Source organism: Leuciscus leuciscus (assembly GCF_965113295.1).
Source record: "Leuciscus leuciscus genome assembly, chromosome: 1".
In the NCBI taxonomy this organism is placed as follows: domain Eukaryota; kingdom Metazoa; phylum Chordata; class Actinopteri; order Cypriniformes; family Leuciscidae; genus Leuciscus; species Leuciscus leuciscus.
This window is the reverse complement of record NC_138725.1, coordinates 15,652,472-15,669,489: the sequence shown is the minus strand read 5'-3', so window position 1 is coordinate 15,669,489 and position 17,018 is coordinate 15,652,472. Positions and strand designations below refer to the sequence as shown.

At 38.4% G+C, this 17,018-nt stretch overlaps 1 long non-coding RNA gene across 1 annotated transcript; it reads right to left on the bottom strand.

Moving 5' to 3' along the window:
* Window positions 1–2,958: 2,958 nt before the first annotated feature.
* LOC309503459 lies at window positions 2,959–9,910 on the bottom strand. Its single transcript, XR_014207647.1, has 2 exons — window positions 5,405–9,910; window positions 2,959–4,114 (listed from the first exon to the last, which is right to left on the bottom strand). It is a non-coding gene; the product is annotated as an uncharacterized lncRNA (long non-coding RNA).
* Between the last annotated feature and the right edge of the window lie 7,108 nt (window positions 9,911–17,018).

Genomic DNA, 17,018 nt, shown 5'->3' with positions numbered 1-17,018 from the left:
TGGATGAAGGACCCTGGGAAAAAGTGCACATCCAATAAGCAAAGTATATCTTTAAACCCTTATAACCATTTGGCTTACTTCTGCGGAGATGAGACCATTGTACCAGTCGCACTGAGACATTTCAAATGATACCAAACATTACTGTTAATTCACGTATATTGACATAGAATATTATCATTTTATGTATAATCTTTCTAAGTGAAGAGAAGGATGTGTAAAGGGAAGGAAGTGGGGGGAAGGAACGAATGTTAAGGAAGGACAGGAGGGAAAGAAGCTTTCCCGCAACTTCACTCTGTTTGTGGTGTCCATATCTCAGGAGCTCAAAGTATCTGAGCTTGAACTCTATCTGAACTGTTGAAGACACTCTTTACAGACACTGTGACTTAATGACAGAAAAACAGGAGCCTTGACCATTTTCTTGACACACGGGACAAGAAAGTTCAAAATATAAAACAAATGACATAATGAATAATAATAAAATGAATTTATGAATAAATGATTACATGGATAAATGATTGAATAAATAGATAAATGAATAAATGTGGGCAAAAGCAAATGTGAATTTTTGATTATCTCAGCTTGTTGTTTAATTTGTGGTCATGAGTTTATTGTTTAATTTGTGGTCATGAGTATATTTAGGTGCATGACACTTCTGAACCTAGAAAAGTTATACTGCTTTTTAAACCAACTGAGAATCCAAGGAATTTGAACTCTATCCCAGTCCGACCAATAGATGCACCCATTTCAAATCCATATCTCACTTCCACACCGACTGGACCGGCTTTAGCTGATGCACTGGCGATGTCGGCCCGAGCAATTGCTCCAACTCCATCCAAACTGGCTTCAGCCCTAGCTGAAACACTGGGGCCTTTGACTTCTGCCTCAAATACACTGAATTCAACACGAGCTCGTCCAATTCCTGCTTCTGCAAACGCTCCAGCCATATATGTTCCAGTTTCAGCATAGATGCCTTCTGCACTGACATCGGCTGGTCGGTCATATGGGTTAATTATGTATATGGTGTCGAGTACATAGTGCCAATATGACTTTATAGTTTCCTCTTTGTATCCTTTTCCTTCATCCAAAAAACAAAACAAATTAGCTTTAATGCAGTGCACATATACAGACATACACAATCCTCTATACAGAATGTCTGTAACTGCCCATAAAGCCTGGAACACACCAAGCTGACGCCGACAAACTAGCGCTGATGGAAGCCGACTGTGTTGTCGCCTTGCGTCGGGGTAAAAAGCTGTGCTTGAACACACTGAGAGAACTACAGCCGACTGTCAGCTAGCATGCGCGTTCTGCGTCTGGGTGTGAATGAGACAACTGTCTATTTCTGCAGCTATATTCGTCTATATTCGTCATTCAAAAAGGGAAAACTGCAGATACACAAACCGTAAACAAAGCAGTGTGTGCTTACCGTTTTGAATATCAATCCTGCTAAACACTTTCTTTATTCCACTCCTCTCGTGTTAATATTGAAATATTTGCCAAGGAACACTCAGGTAAGATGACGTAACATTAGAAAAGCCTTCTGTCTGTACCGTTTTTACTTCTTTGCTCGCTGTTTTGCTATTATTCTCGTGCACTGACTCGTTCAGTAAGCTGAACAGCCAATCAGAGTTCTCTCACTCACTCAAAATATGGAATCGGCCGGAAAAAAAGAAGAAGACGAGGACCAATTTCTGCCGACGGTGCGGAACACACTGTGGAAACTTAGTCGGCCTATGCATAAAAACTGCCCGACGGCCGACCGTCGGCTTGGTGTGTTCCAGGCTTAAGGCCAAAAAATTAAATAATTTTGCAATCTGTTATGCTTGTGTCTCTTGTGCATGGATCCGTCAAGTTGTGAAATGTGGAGCTTTTAGGGTTTGCAGCCGACTGGCAGGAGCGTGTAGTGGGTGTGGCCAAACTATTGCATATCACTATCAAATGCATTCAAAACATTTCATCTCACAAGCAAAGGTTTTAGCCAGGGATCGGTAAACTGGGTCTTGGATAGGGTTGCCAACTGTCCCGAATTAACCGGGACGTCCCGTATTTTGGGTCTAATTTATTTTTCACGTATGGGACCTCCCTTGTCCCGATTAAATAGACTGCTACTTGAGAATTATCACGACACTGCATCATCCAATCACAGCCCACACTCACACGCATCAGACCATACGAATAACAAACTCTAAATTGAGAATTAATTAATTGAAACAAATTATTGTTTCATTTGCGAACAGAATCCTCTGCTGGCTGGTCCGGATATTCCATAATCGCGCTAACGGCAAATCCCTTTCACTGTCCGGCCAGGTTTTGATTTCAGCAAATCAGTTTTGGTGAATTCAAACAACATGATTATTGTTCATGAGTACAACATCCAGCCACGCAAGAAAACATGAAATCTTCCTGAGGGAAAAGTATGCTATTACCTTCTTTAATTTCTTTAAAATGTAGTGTATAATAATACAAAATCTTTCTATTTCAGATAAATGCTATTATTTTGAACTACGGTTTGTGTGTGATGTGACTTTTTTGTGACCTTAAAATTCATTTTAGAATTAAATTGTACATAAATAGGTTAAGCAAAACTAATGTGTTTATATCTGAGAAAATTTTAAACACATACGAACCTGAAATGACATATACTGTGTGATACAGTACAAATATGTTGAGTGTCCCTTATTTTCCTGTAAAGAACAACAATTGTCCCGCATTTTTCTTATCTGAAGTTGGCAACCCTAGTCCTGGAGCGCCACTGTCCTGATAAACTCTCCTGCCTGTATCTTTCTAGTAATCCTGAAGACATTGATTAGCTGCTTCAGGGGTGTTTGATGAGGGTCCCAGACAGCAAACAACCATCGAAATAATGTTAAATCAATGTTAACGTCCTACGTCATACGCCAGCATCCATCTCAGTGAACGCGCGCCGACCGCCACCGGAAGCCAGTTATTTTAGGCAAGGCAAGGCAAGGCAAGTTTATTTATATAGCACATTTCATACACAATGGCAATTCAAAGTGCTTTACATAGAAGAAATTAAAATAATGAAAAGAAATAAGAATAATTAAAACAGTTTAGAAAAATAAAATAAAATACAGTACTTAAAAAAAAATAAAAAAAGAATATTATTATAGATCTTTCCTTCAAAGGATTCCCTTAAGACTTAAATCTTTCAACCTTCTTTTAACCTTCAATCTTCTTACGACTTCCATCTATCAACTTTCCTTTAACTTTCTTTTCTCCCTCATTTACTCACACGTTCTTTTCACTTTCTTTAGCACTGCGTTCACATTCTTTCTCAGACGAAAACTTTAATATCGTCATTTAAATACTGTTCTACTTTCAAACCCACATTAATACACGTCACTTTCACATTATCACCTTCTGAGTGGGCATTTACAGTTACGGGCTAAATGCCCTGCTGACATAGGAGAAATTAAAATAATTAAAAGAAATAAGAATAATTAAAACAGTTTAGAAAAATATAATAAAATACAGTACAGTACAAACAGTCGGACGAACAGCGGCACAGTGCTCATTCAGTAAATGCACAGCTAAACTGAAGTGTTTTGAGTCTGGATTTGAATGTGACCACTGTAGGAGCACATCTGATCTCTTCTGGAAGCTGGTTCCAGCTATGGCTTGCATAATAGCTAAAAGCAGACTCGCCATGTTTAGAGAGAACCCTTGGTATTTCTAGCTGATATGATCCTAATGATCTGAGTGATCTGTTGGGTTTATATTCAGTGAGCATATCTGCAATGTATTGAGGTCCTAGGCCATTGAATGATTTATATACCAGTAATAATACTTTAAAATCAATCCTAAATCTAACTGGGAGCCAGTGTAAAGACCTGAGGACTGGTGTGATATGTTCATATTTTCTGGTTCTGCTCAGAATCCTGGCGGCAGCGTTCTGTATGAGCTGCAACTGTCTTATGGTCTTTTTGGGAAGGCCAGTGAGGAGTCCATTACAGTAATCCACCCTGCTGGTGATGAAAGCATGCACAAGTTTCTCTAAGTCTTGTCTGGAAACAAAGCATCTAATTCTTGCAATATTTTTCAGATGATAGTATGCTGATTTAGTTATTGCTTTGACATGACTACACAGCAAAAACTCCAGTGTTAAATTAACACTCCTGGGAGTACATATGAGACCACACTTGTAGAGTGTAAAGTGTTAAAATATGAGTGTTAAATTAACACTCAAGAGTGTTAAAGTTAATGAGATAACTAAGTGATTAATTTAGTGATGATTGATCATTATTGAAGACACCTGATGGAGAAAATCACAAATTGTAAGCCACCGTTATGGCGATTAATGTTTGCTTTAGTTGGGCTCTTGACCCTTATATTATTAACTTTAGATTTTGTTTGGTTGTTGTATCTGAATTATAACTGCCAGATGAACAAAGAAAAAAAAAGTGATCTGATGGTGTTGGTTATATTATGACAATCATCATTTGAACTTGATCACTGAACTCATATTTCTGACTTAGATTTATGTTGTTGGTTACAGCATAACTGTGATTCTGCATAAATATCCAGAATTTTAAATATAATACAAAGGACTTCTTAAAAGTTGTTTTGAAAAAAAAAAAATCTTTCTTTTAGGCACACACAGATGTCAAGATTCAGTCTATGCATCTCAACAATGGTGACGAGCAGAATATTCAATTAGGAAAAGTAAATTACATAGACAATTCAGATCATAATTTATTCATACCGCAATGCATGATGGGAGCCATTAATGAGTTGTGATTGGTGGCAGCCACTGCAACATGCTTTATTATTGTCACCATTGTTGAGATTCACAGGCTGATTATTGATGTCTGTGTTTCTAAATTAATTAATTAGAAAGTCTTTTGATCAGAACAATGTTTATTAAATATTTTGGATTACATGAAAAATTCTGAAAATCATATGCTGTAAAATCACAGAGCTGCTGTAATTAACAAATCCAAACTATCTCAATAAGTTTAGTTTTTCAGATCACAACATGATTATGTCAAAACATAACCAACACCATCAGATCACATTTTTTCTTTGTTCATCTAACTGTTATAAATCAATAACAGCAGACAAGCAAAATTTAAAGTAAACATGTAAAGGTCAAGAGCCCAACTAAAGCAAACAATAATAACCATAACGGTGGCTTACAATTTGAGATTTTCTCCTTCAGTGATTCTGCTTGTTAATATCAGGTGTCTTCAATAATGATCAATCATCACTAAATTAATCACTTAATTATCTCATTAACTTTAACACTCTTGAGTGTTAATTTAACACTCATATTTTAACACTTTACACTCTACAAGTGTGGTCTCATATGTACTCCCAGGAGTGTTAATTTTACACTGGAGTTTTTGCTGTGTACTGAAACTAAGGTCTGACTCTAGTGTCACACCAAGATTCCTGACTTGATTTTTAGTTGTTTGACCCCTAGAGTGAAGGTATGCGTTCACTTTGAGAACTTCATCTTTGTTTCCAAACGCAATAACTTCAGTTTTGTCTTTGTTTAACTGAAGAAAGTTTTGACACATCCAACTGTTGACTTCGTCAATGCATCGGCACAAGGAGTCAATGGGGCTGTAATCATTAGGCGATAGGGCTAAGTAGAGCTGTGTGTCGTCTGCATAGCTGTGGTAAACAATTTGGTTATTTCTCATTATTTGGCTCATTGGGAGCATATACAGGTTGAACAGGAGTGGCGCAAGAATTAAGCCTTGAGGGACTCCGCATGTCATGGATGTCCACTCAGACTTATGGTCTCCTATACTAACATAATAACCTCTCCCATCTAAGTATGACCTGAACCATTTTAGGACTATCCCAGAAAGCCCCACCCAGTTTTCCAGCCTGTCAAGAAGTATGTTATGATCGACAGTGTCAAATGCAGCACTGAGGTCGAGTAGTACCAGCACTGATCATTTTCCTGAATCAGTATTTAAGCGAATATCGTTTATTATCTTTATGAGCGCTGTCTCTGTGCTGTGGTGCGGTCGGAAACCAGATTGAAAATTGTCAAAGTATCCATTCGAGCTTAAGAATTTGTTCAGCTGATTGAAGATAACTTTTTCAATGAGCTTGCCTATGAAAGGAAGATTTGAGATCGGTCTATAGTTGCTTAATATGGTCTTATCCAGATTGCTCTTTTTCAGGAGGGGCTTGACAACTGCAGTTTTCAGGGAGTTTGGAAAACTCCCAGAGAGAAGTGAGGCATTTACCACTTCTAGAAGATCTGCTTCTAAACTGTTTAGCACACTTTTGAAAAAAGATGTGGGAAGTGTGTCAAGGGCGCATGTTGATGTTTTAAGGTGTTGTACGGTTTCTTCCAAAATTTTGCCATAAATTTCTTTGAAGTCAGACATAGTAACTACTTTCTCAGGTGGTCTGATCTGTCTGACCTCAGTGCAACTCAAGGATGTACTGATCACCTTTCTGATATTATTGATTTTGTCAGAGAAGGAGGAAGCAAACTCACTGCACTTGCTGTTTGAGAGCATTTCACTGGGAATCTGGCTTGGGGGGTTTGTCAGTCTCTCTACAGTAGCAAAAAGAGTGCGTGTGTTGTTTAAATTGCTGTTTATAATATTTGAGAAGAAAGTCTGTCTAGCTTTGCCTAGTTCCATATTGAAAGCATGCAGGCTGTCTTTGTAGATGTTATAATGGACTACAAGTTTTGTCTTCCGCCACATGCGCTCTGCTTTTCTGCATTGTCTTTTCATATGTTGCACTGCTGTTGAGTTTCTCCAAGGTGCTTTTTGTCTGCCACTCTTCTTCCTGACTTTAACAGGAGCAATTATATCAATTATATTTTTAACTTTTGAGTTAAAAGAATCAAGGAGAAAATCAACAGAGTCAGCAGATATGCTTGGTGTTAAGGATATAGCCTTCATAAATAGTACACTAGTGTTCTCATTTAAGCATCTCTTCTTGACAGACACAGATCTAGCTTCAATGGCTGGAGAGATCAATATATCAAAGAAAATACAGAAATGATCAGACAGTGCTACATCCTTAATAACAATCGATGAAATGTTTAGACCCTTACTGATAAGTAAATCTAGAGTGTGTCCATGATTGTGTGTGGGTCCATGTACATGCTGAGTCAGATCAAAAGTTTTTAAAACAGTTTTGATTTCTTTTGCCATATTGTTTTCTGCATTATCTATGTGAATGTTAAAATCTCCAGCAATGGCAAAACAGTCAAGCTCTGAGGTAATTGTTGATAACAGTTCTGTAAAGTCCTCAGCAAAGGCTGAAGAATATTTTGGAGGCCTGTAAATAATGATAAGTAAAATGCGAGGAGCACCTTTTAACACAATACCCAGATATTCGAAAGACGGGTAATTCCCAAATTATATTTGCTTACATTGATAGATATCTTTAAAAAGAGCAGCTAGACCCCCACCTCTCTTAACAGCTCTGCAGACACTCATAAAAGTAAAGTTAGGAGGGGCAGTTTCATTGAGGACTGTTGCACTGCAGCTGTCTTCTAGCCAGGTTTCATTTAGAAGCATAAAGTCCAGGTTGTTTGTGGTTATTAAGTCGTTGACTAGAAGTGATTTATTTTTAAGTGAGCGAATGTTTAAAAGTGCTAACTTAACAGTCTTACTTTTTGTCCCCACAGCAATCTTAGTTTGACATGTAATAGGCACCAGATTAGTTGGGTTTGCTGTACGGCTATTGAAGGCCTTAGACTTTCTATCTTGTAATAGAACAGCAATAGAGAAAGATACAGGCACACTGGGTTCCCGCTTGTTCTGTAAACATTTGAGAAAGTTACTGTTATCATAGTAGGAACCCAAAACACATCACTGAGAGCTGGTATCAGTTGTTTTTGGTTCACCTCGAGCAGATGGAGGAGGGTGTGGGCCCTGGTGTTTTGGCCGAAGAGGCCGAAGAGCTCTCACAGGAGGAGGGGGAGGGCGAGCTCGGCGCGCAGGCTTCGGTGTTTGAGGTGCCTGACGTTTTTTGGTTGGTATCTGGGGGCTTGCAGCAAAAGAGTGGGATAGTCTGGTTCCAGCATGCACCAGTTCTTCCATTTTCTGTGAGAAGCACAGGAGTGGAGTTGCTGGCGAGAGGGAGAAAGTATCTGGTGAAAGGGGCTGTTGCTCAGGTGTTATCGGAGGCTGGGATATGCTGTCCTGGCTTCCCTGGCTGTTTTCCAGGAAGTCGTCCTTGGGTGCTGAATCTTGGAGCAGTTCTAATATGTCTGTCTGTGGTGAGCTCTGTGGGCAGGGCTCAGCTGAGATTGTGTCCGTGAGCAGAGGTTGTTGTGGCTCAGTGGTGTTATCATTGTCCTTGTGTGATATGTCAACCGCATGTCCATTTTGCTGCTGAAGTGAAGTCCCGTGTTCATTCATACTGTTTCCAGGTGTGTGTGTGTCGTTCAGATTGACACACACTGCAGAAGGATGATTGAGGGAGAAGTCGATATTGTCCTTTAACACTCTTGAACCAAGTTTGTTTGGGTGATGGCCATCCCGATGAAATAGTTGTCTCTGACTCCAGAAAAGATTGAAGTTGTCAATGAAGTTTACTCCTTTTATATTGCAGGTTTTTTGCAGCCATGTATTAATCCCAAGCAGCCGTGAAAACCTGTTTGTTCCTCTTGCTGGGAGTGGTCCACTGATGAATGTTTGAACTTTCAGTCTTTTAAGTGTTTCAAAAAGTTCATTGAAATCCTTCTTAAGGAGTTCTGACTGCTCTTTATGAATATCATTCTTCCCCACATGAATTTTGAGTCGATTTGCAGTCTTATGTTTCATCAGAATGTTTTGAAGTTCCCTGTTTATATCAGAAGTTGTAGCTTGTGGAAGGCAGCATGTAGTTGTATCCCTGCTGCTAATGTTTCTGATTATGGAGTCCCCCACTATCAGAGTCCTGGGCTCGGCTGTGCTCTGAGCTGCGTGCCGCTGTCTGCTCGACCTTGAGCGCCAGTTAGCATCAGTGTTAGCTACTGGCTGATACAGTCTGTGTTCGATCATATTCATCATGTTTGGGGATTCCTCATTTACATTCATTAGTACTTCAAATCTGTTCTCAAGATGTATAGGTGTTGGTAGGAGACCAGTGTTTGCAGTCCTTGTCAGAGCTGTATCTGGGGTAGAGGATGCTACTGCGGTAATATGTGGGGCTCGTGACAATCTGATGTCTCGAGTGCCTTTGGGTCTCGCTCCCTGTTTGTGCCATCGATTTGTAAGTCGATCGGCTTGTTTCTCTACCTGTCGAGGAGCACTAGTTTCATGGGACTCACCGGCTATATGCTGAGGGTGTCCATGACGAAGCTCTGTTGTGTGTTCCGTCTGGTTTGGTGGTCCCGTAAATAACTTTGTTTCAAGAACTGCAATCCTTTGTAAAAGTCTGTGGCAGTTAGTGCAGCAAGTAGATTCCAGAAGAGGCATTTTCTCTCTTATCCTTGTAGGCAGTTGTGTTTTCCTTTCCCCGGAATGTAAGCTGGTCGGGTAGAAGAATTCTGCGTTTTTGTGGTAATCCAAACTTTGTCGTTTGAGCACTGTGCTGATTTGCTGAAGTTAAAATTAGGTGATAAAAGGAGCTAAAATATAAAAATATAGAAGATAAAATATAAAAGCGATAGAGCAAAGCGCGGAGCAGTAAGCAAGAGCGTCCGAACGGTAGCTGAGCTGAGCTTTTTTAGTTTATAAAGTTTTAAATATGTATATTTTTACGACAAAACCACACGGATTACCCCCAGAAGGCCTTCGTTTATCCCCCTGGAGCCGGATGGATAATTTTTGAGAAGGATGCATGCACATTTTCGGACTTGAAGCAGCTGGACCCCATTGCTTCACATTATAACCACTGAAAGATCTAAGACATTTTCTAAAATAACTGAAAATGTGTTCGTCTGAAAAAAGATTGACATATGCATCTCGAACGGCTTGAGGGTGAGTAGGGGAGAGTGGGGTGAGTTGTGCCAGTTTTTACTCAAAGTGACTATAAAGTGAGGCCATGGCAGTAATGCCTTCAACTTAAGGATGTACATATATTTCAGGTTGTGGTGCATCCCTGAGAACAATAACTTTGGATCTGAAATAAATTGTTTCAGAAATATAGCTCTTGGGAAAAAAGTGGTCCCATGGCACAACTTGCCCCTGGTGCGGGGGAAGTTGTGCCTTTGGGGGAATACATTGGGGGTAAATTGTGCCAGTGATTTCTGAAGTAAAACAGAACATTTTAATGTTATGAACCGTAATGCTATATGAAAGCAAGATAAATTCAATACAAAATTACTCATTTAAGGTTTATTTAGATATTGTCACCCTGGAATACCATAGCATGCATTTTTCCTACTATGGTCTTGCTCTCCTTTGGCTCCTCCCACTCTTTCCTCTGGCAGGTAGCTGATTGCGTCTCCAGCTGCACCTGCTTACCATCCAGAGGGTTGTTCCATAAAAGACACTTAGAAAAGCGGGGATTAAACTCCAAAACCGGACTTGAATGAGCCTAACAAATAAGTTGGGGCTAAAGTGGTTCCATAAAAGGTAATTGAAGTTCACGCAATCTCACTAATTTGATCCAGGTTTATCTTTATAATTGCGTGTGCACGCGTTTCTGAAGCAGCCCTAGAGGTCGATCGTGGATCAAATCGATCCACCATCAAACAGCGTATATTTTGTGCTGTTTTATGCGTTTGTGACATGTTTTTTTTTTTTTTTCTCAGTGCAAAACTTACATTTTACAGTTATATTCTCCATCTGTAAATGTTAGAAAGTCGTGCAAATGTATCCATTTTGCTGCTAATCTTCATATTGAACGAGCGCTGCTGTGCGCATACGCGCCAAATAGGAGCGCAATAATTCTGACTAAAATATACATTTTGCTTGGAAAATGAATATGCAATATTTTATAACACTAGAAATATCTTCTAATTATAATAATTTATCTTTAGGATGTTGGATACGCTGTAAACCCGAAAAAGTTAGCAGAACTCAAAAAATTTAAGGCAATCGATTGCCTCAATTTTTTACGTTTTGAAATTCAAAGTTTAAGTAAGCAGAACTTAAGATTTTAAGTTTGTACTTAAACATTTCAAGTTAAGAACAATTAAAATCTGAGTACACTATTTCATACATTTAACTTAAAACCTTCATGTAATCTCAATGTGAACACTTTCATTAGTATTAACTTATAGTTTTAACAAGTTAGTTTGCTAACATACCATTATGTTATCATGCTAACAATAGTATGTTATACAGCACTTGCTGTATGAGTACAACAATATAAAGATTTTATTTGCTCTCAAATCAAGCCGCATGCACCACTTGTCACCATGATGGTAACTATTCTAAAACCAACATTAACAGAAATTCTTCTAAATTAGCATAACAAAACATTAATCACTACTAAATCTCCCACTTAACATTAATCTTGCACAAATAAAACATTATATTACACTTAATTTTAGCATTTAATCTTCCATCCAAGTGCCATCGGCAAAGCATGCTGGGAAATAGACATCCCAGCCGTTTCAGTTCAACTTAAGTTTGTTTGTTTATTTAAAATAAATCATTTCATAAAACTCAAAACAATGAAATATATCAGTTCTGTGAACTTGAAAGAAAAAGAAAGTGCTAAATACTCATAAAAGTTAATTTGACTGAACTAATTCGTTTAATTTAAGTTTGTCCTACTCAAACCAATTAATTATTTTGAGCGTTAGGGTTTACAGTGTAAGTTGCCGTAAACTTCTAGTGAACAAAAGTACTTAAGTGAACAGAAGTAGCCTAATTTTTTAAGAAACTAAATATATAAAGATACAAAATATAGTTTTGGGTATAGGACCTCATACTTAATATAGATGATGTATACTTATTTAGAATGCTGAGAATTACAGCTTTTAATGCAGCTTTTTTTGGAGAAAGCAAGAATCCCCAGTTTTAAATTAGTAGATTTAGTTTCTAAAGAACACTATGGAGAGGATAACATGAAATTAAGAGCAAATGTATACGTTTTGAAAAGATATGTGCAACTCTAAAATCAAAGAATATTCCATAAAATAAAGGAATATATATTAGCCTACATTAACTACATTTTTATATAACCCTCCCAGGCGCGCTGGAAGCTGTTTAATGCGAGGGGGGCTGGGGGCTGGGTTGGAAAATATGTGACGTCATTATGTTGTGGCTGACGACAAGACATGAAATTTCTCTGTAGGCCTACTGTATATGTGTTGTAGCCATTAAAGAAAACATTTAGTTTCATATTTATGTTTAAATATTATAGGCTAATATTATTTTTTTATTTAATCAATGTTGGTTATGAAAGAGAGCATGCAGCATGAGAGAGATAATGATCATGAGATGCACAATATGACTGGAGACATGGAGCGGGTAAGACATGATTTTGACCACTTCATTGAGTTTTGTTTCGTAGAAAGACTATTTTTAAAAGATTTTCGTTTTGTATAAATTGTATCTTAATTTTGATCAATGTTTTATCAACCATTTGCCTGTATTTAATAAATAAGAAGCAAATATATAGCAGACGATGTAATAAGGCCCCGACACGATCACTTGCATTGCATGTGAACTGGAGGGCGCCGAAACTCAGCTTGTGCCTCACAGATTTGAGAAATATATGCTATCTATTATAGAAAAATATATGCTATCTATTATAGAAACCTTCTCTCTGGCGTTCATGGCGAGTCCGCATCGCCAACTTCATCTTTGCAGCTACACAGAAAATGAATAAACAATTAAATGTCTCCTTGCTATTTTTGAGACATTCATACTTTTGCCAGTTCTTTGTGGCAATCTTTATGCGTGCGGCCGTGCGCTTGAGTGCAGCTTACAGAGTACACGCTCATTATCCTGTATATAGCCTATTTAAGAAATAAAATTAATATAAAGGGGCGATTTGTCCACTAATGGCTTAAATGAACAACTACTAGTCGACTAAAAAAAAACTTTAGTCGGAGACAGCCCTTATTCCACATACTTTGGAACCAGCAGGCCATTCTGGGTTGAGCGAGCGACCCTGAGCGGAATGAGCGAGGGAGCGGAATATTCAGAAATGCGCTCGATCTCCGCTCACGTGCTCTGATCGGAACAAAGCATGACAAATTCAAACTTTATTTCATTTTCTCTGTAGCTTGAACACTCACTACATTAGGCATAAGAGAGTTAGTTAACGCTGTCCATTTATTTATTTTTATTTCACGTTTTTAAAGCACAATATTATGTTAGTCCACAGCCCCCCACTTGGGGGTGATGATGCTATGACGGGGGGCTGCAGCCCCCGCAGCACCCCCCTTCCCGCGCTACTGAACCCTCCCTCCCTTTTATTTCTAGTTATTTGTTATTTTATTTATTTACTTATTTAATACTGAATAATATTACTTGAATAACTATTAGGAATTATGTGTCATTATAAGAGTTTGATATAAATATGTGAATGTTAAATTTTTATTCATATTTATTTATTGTTTTTTGTCTTTTCCCCCTTAAATCATATGTAAAAGTGTCTAACTATGTACTTTTTGGTTATTGTTCTAATCATGTGTTTTTTAGGCTATGTGTTGGTGGGTATTATCACAAAAGAAAAAAAGTAGAAGGAAAAATAAGGAATATTTATTGGGGGAAAATATGATGTTTTTAAAGAAACTGTCAATTTGTATAATTGTGTTAAATGTAATTATTTATTTTTAATTTTGTGATTTTAACTTCTGCTTTAAAAAGCTTTTTTTTTTAGATTGTGTTCTAATGTTCTTCTAATAATCATAAAAAAATACTCTCCTGTTTGGCGCATGCGCGAGCGGCGACACGGTCTCTTTGCGCGTCCTCTGCTGTGTTTGTTTGTTTTACGAATTGTTTTACGACCCATCAATATCGACGGTTAAAGAACGTTCTTTTCAGATAGATGAACGTTTAGGGCTCAGAAATGGAGCTGAACACAGTTTTTCTTTTTCTGTTGGTGATTTTAATCTCCTATGCTGCTTGTCACAATCACTACATGCATAGTGACCAGGAAGCGCGAATCACCTACACACGAGACTTTCTGCTAAACTTTAAATCCCCTACAACGCGTTTTCAACCCGATGACACACTGCTGGTACCATCGGAATGTGTCAGGGGAAATAACAACGCCAAAGTAAGGAAAAGTGGAAGGAAAGGAGGAATCCGGGAACGAGTGAGAAGACAGCCCTTCAGACAACCACTTCCATCTGTTATGTTCGGCAATGTCCAAAGCCTAAGGAATAAGGCAGATGAGCTGCGGGCCTGCACTCAGTATCTCACTGAATACCGGCAGGCTTGCCTTATTTGCCTGACTGAAAGCTGGCTTACTAAGGCGGACCCGGACTCGTCGGTCGAGCTGGAGGGCTATACGCTGGTGAGGATGGACCGGGAAAAAGAAAGGTGGAGGTGTGCGCGCGTTTATTAACAATACATATTGCAATCCTGGTCATATTACGATAAAGCATCTGATTTGTACTAAGGACATTGAACTATTAGCGCTTTCCCTAAGGCCTTACCATTTACCCAGGGAAATACACCAAATCAGACTGTTTGTTGTGTATATTGCGCCCTCCGCTGACACACTGGCCGCTGCCACTATGATTCACGAACTTATAACTAAAGCAGAGGAAGAGGCTCCTGACGCAGCTAACTTTGTATTGGGTGACTTTAATTCATGCAGTCTAAAGGAACATTTACCTACGTACCAACAATATGTTACATGTTCAACGCGCAACGATGCTTGCCTCGACCACTGTTATGGAAACATCCAGGATGCGTTTTATTCTAAGGCCCTGCCCGGCTTAGGGAACTCTGACCATAACATGATTAAACTGACGCCTATATATGTGTCCCGCCTACGGCGTGAGAAAACTAAAAGGGTGGAGGTCAAATGCTGGACTGATGTAGCGACCAAAGCACTTCAGGATTGCCTGGAGTGCACAGACTGGAACGTAGTGACCGATGGGACGGACAACGTTAATGACGCAGCGTTCGCTATATCGGGGTATATACAATTCTGTGAGGATACAATTATCCCCCGAAAGATTATTAAGATGTTCTCTAATAATAAGCCCTGGGTCACTCCTGAACTAAAGCAACTGCTTAATGAGAAAAAGCGTGTGTTTAAATCTGGAGGAAGTAGAGAAGAGAAAAAAACAGTGCAGAAAAAGATTAAAAGCAAGATAAAGGACTGCAAAGCAGAATATAAACTTAAGTTAGAAAACTTTTTTAAAAATGATGCTAGGAGAGCTTGGCAGGGACTTCAATCTATTACAGGATACAAGCCCTAGAAGCACCCGATGGTAGTAGAGAATAATTTTAATATGGCAAATTAATTAAATGATTTTTATTGTAGATTTGATACATATGATTTTATAGCTGAGCAAAATGAGACCATCACAGCAGTAAGAGACATGAAGGGTATAGATATTGACATCCCTATGGATGAGGTCAAATCGTATTTTAGACGTGTAAACCCCCGCAAAACTTATGTACCTGATGGTATAAGCTGCAGGACGCTAAAGGTGTGTGCTGATCAGCTGGCAAAGACGTTTCATAGGTTGTTCCAGCTGTCATTGGATACAGGTGTTATTCCCAGTCTATGGAAACAATCATTAATAGTGCCTGTACCTAAAAACAACAGACCTAAAGAACTAAATGATCTGCGCCCTGTTGCCCTTACCTCGGCAGTTATGAAATGTTTTGAAAAAATAATTTAAAAACAACTTCTCCAAGAGGTTTCACCTCTTTTAGACCCAAATCAGTTTGCTTATCGTGCAGAGAGAGGTGTTGAGGATGCTTTGCTATCTCTGATTAATAGCACTTATGAGCACTTGGAGAATGCTCAAAGCCTGGTCAGAATTGTGTTCATTGATTTTAGTAGCGCTTTTAATACAATCCAACCCCACCTGCTGGTTAAAAAATTAGCGCACTTAGGAGTAAATCCCAATCTGATTTTATGGATTTATAATTTCTTGACAGATCGCAGTCAGCGAGTCAGATTTAATACATGTATATCTTTTTCAAAAAAGACAAATACAGGGGCACCACAAGGGTGTGTCCTGTCGCCTATCTTATACACACTATATACAAATAGCTGTCAAGCTTCCTCTTCAGCTCACACTTATTTTAAATATGCTGACGATACAGCATTGGTTGGTTTTTTAAAGTCAGACAGTACTTCTGTGAGTAGTTTTCAGAGGGAATTACAGGGTTTCACTCAGTGGTGTTCAGAACATTTCCTGGAAATCAATGTTAAGAAAACAAAAGAAATGGTCATACATTTTAGTAAAAATAGAATAACAGTTCCCCCCTCTAAGATCAATGGAGAACTAGTGGAGAGGGTCTCAATGTATAAATACCTGGGAGTTGAAATTGATTCGAAATTAACTTTTAATGAATGTGGACTGAACAAAACTAAGAAAATGCATCAGCGGATGTACTTCCTTAGGAAGTTATATAACTTAAGATTAGAAAAACATATTCTTGCGATGTTTTATAAAAGCTTTCTTCAGAGTGTTCTGTCCTTTGGCCTTATCTGTGTGTTTGGTAACATGCATGTTAAGTACCAAATGAAACTGCAGCGTATGATCAAGATGGCCAGCAGAATCATCGGAATTGACCAGGTGTTGGCAGCTCAGTTGTACAATGAACTCATTTTAAAAAAGACTGACCAAATCCTCAATGACTCTACTCACCCTCTACACCAAAAATTTAAGAGAAGTAATAGGTCAACTGGTAGAATTTTACAAAATAGAATTAGAACCGAAAGGTACAATAAATCTTTTGTCCCTACGGCAATTAGATTTTATAATGACCAAGCACATCGTGTTTTTAGATAACTGATAGTATTAGACATTTTTAATGTCAAATGTCAGACTGTCTCTGTTACAATTTCCAATTTGTGCTTTTTTATGTTGTTCTTTATTTTGTTTGATGATATATGTTGTGACAAGGGCGCGTATAATGAATGACCACATGAATTTCCCCTTGTGGGATAATAAAGTTTACCTTGACCTTGACCTTGACTACAGCTGC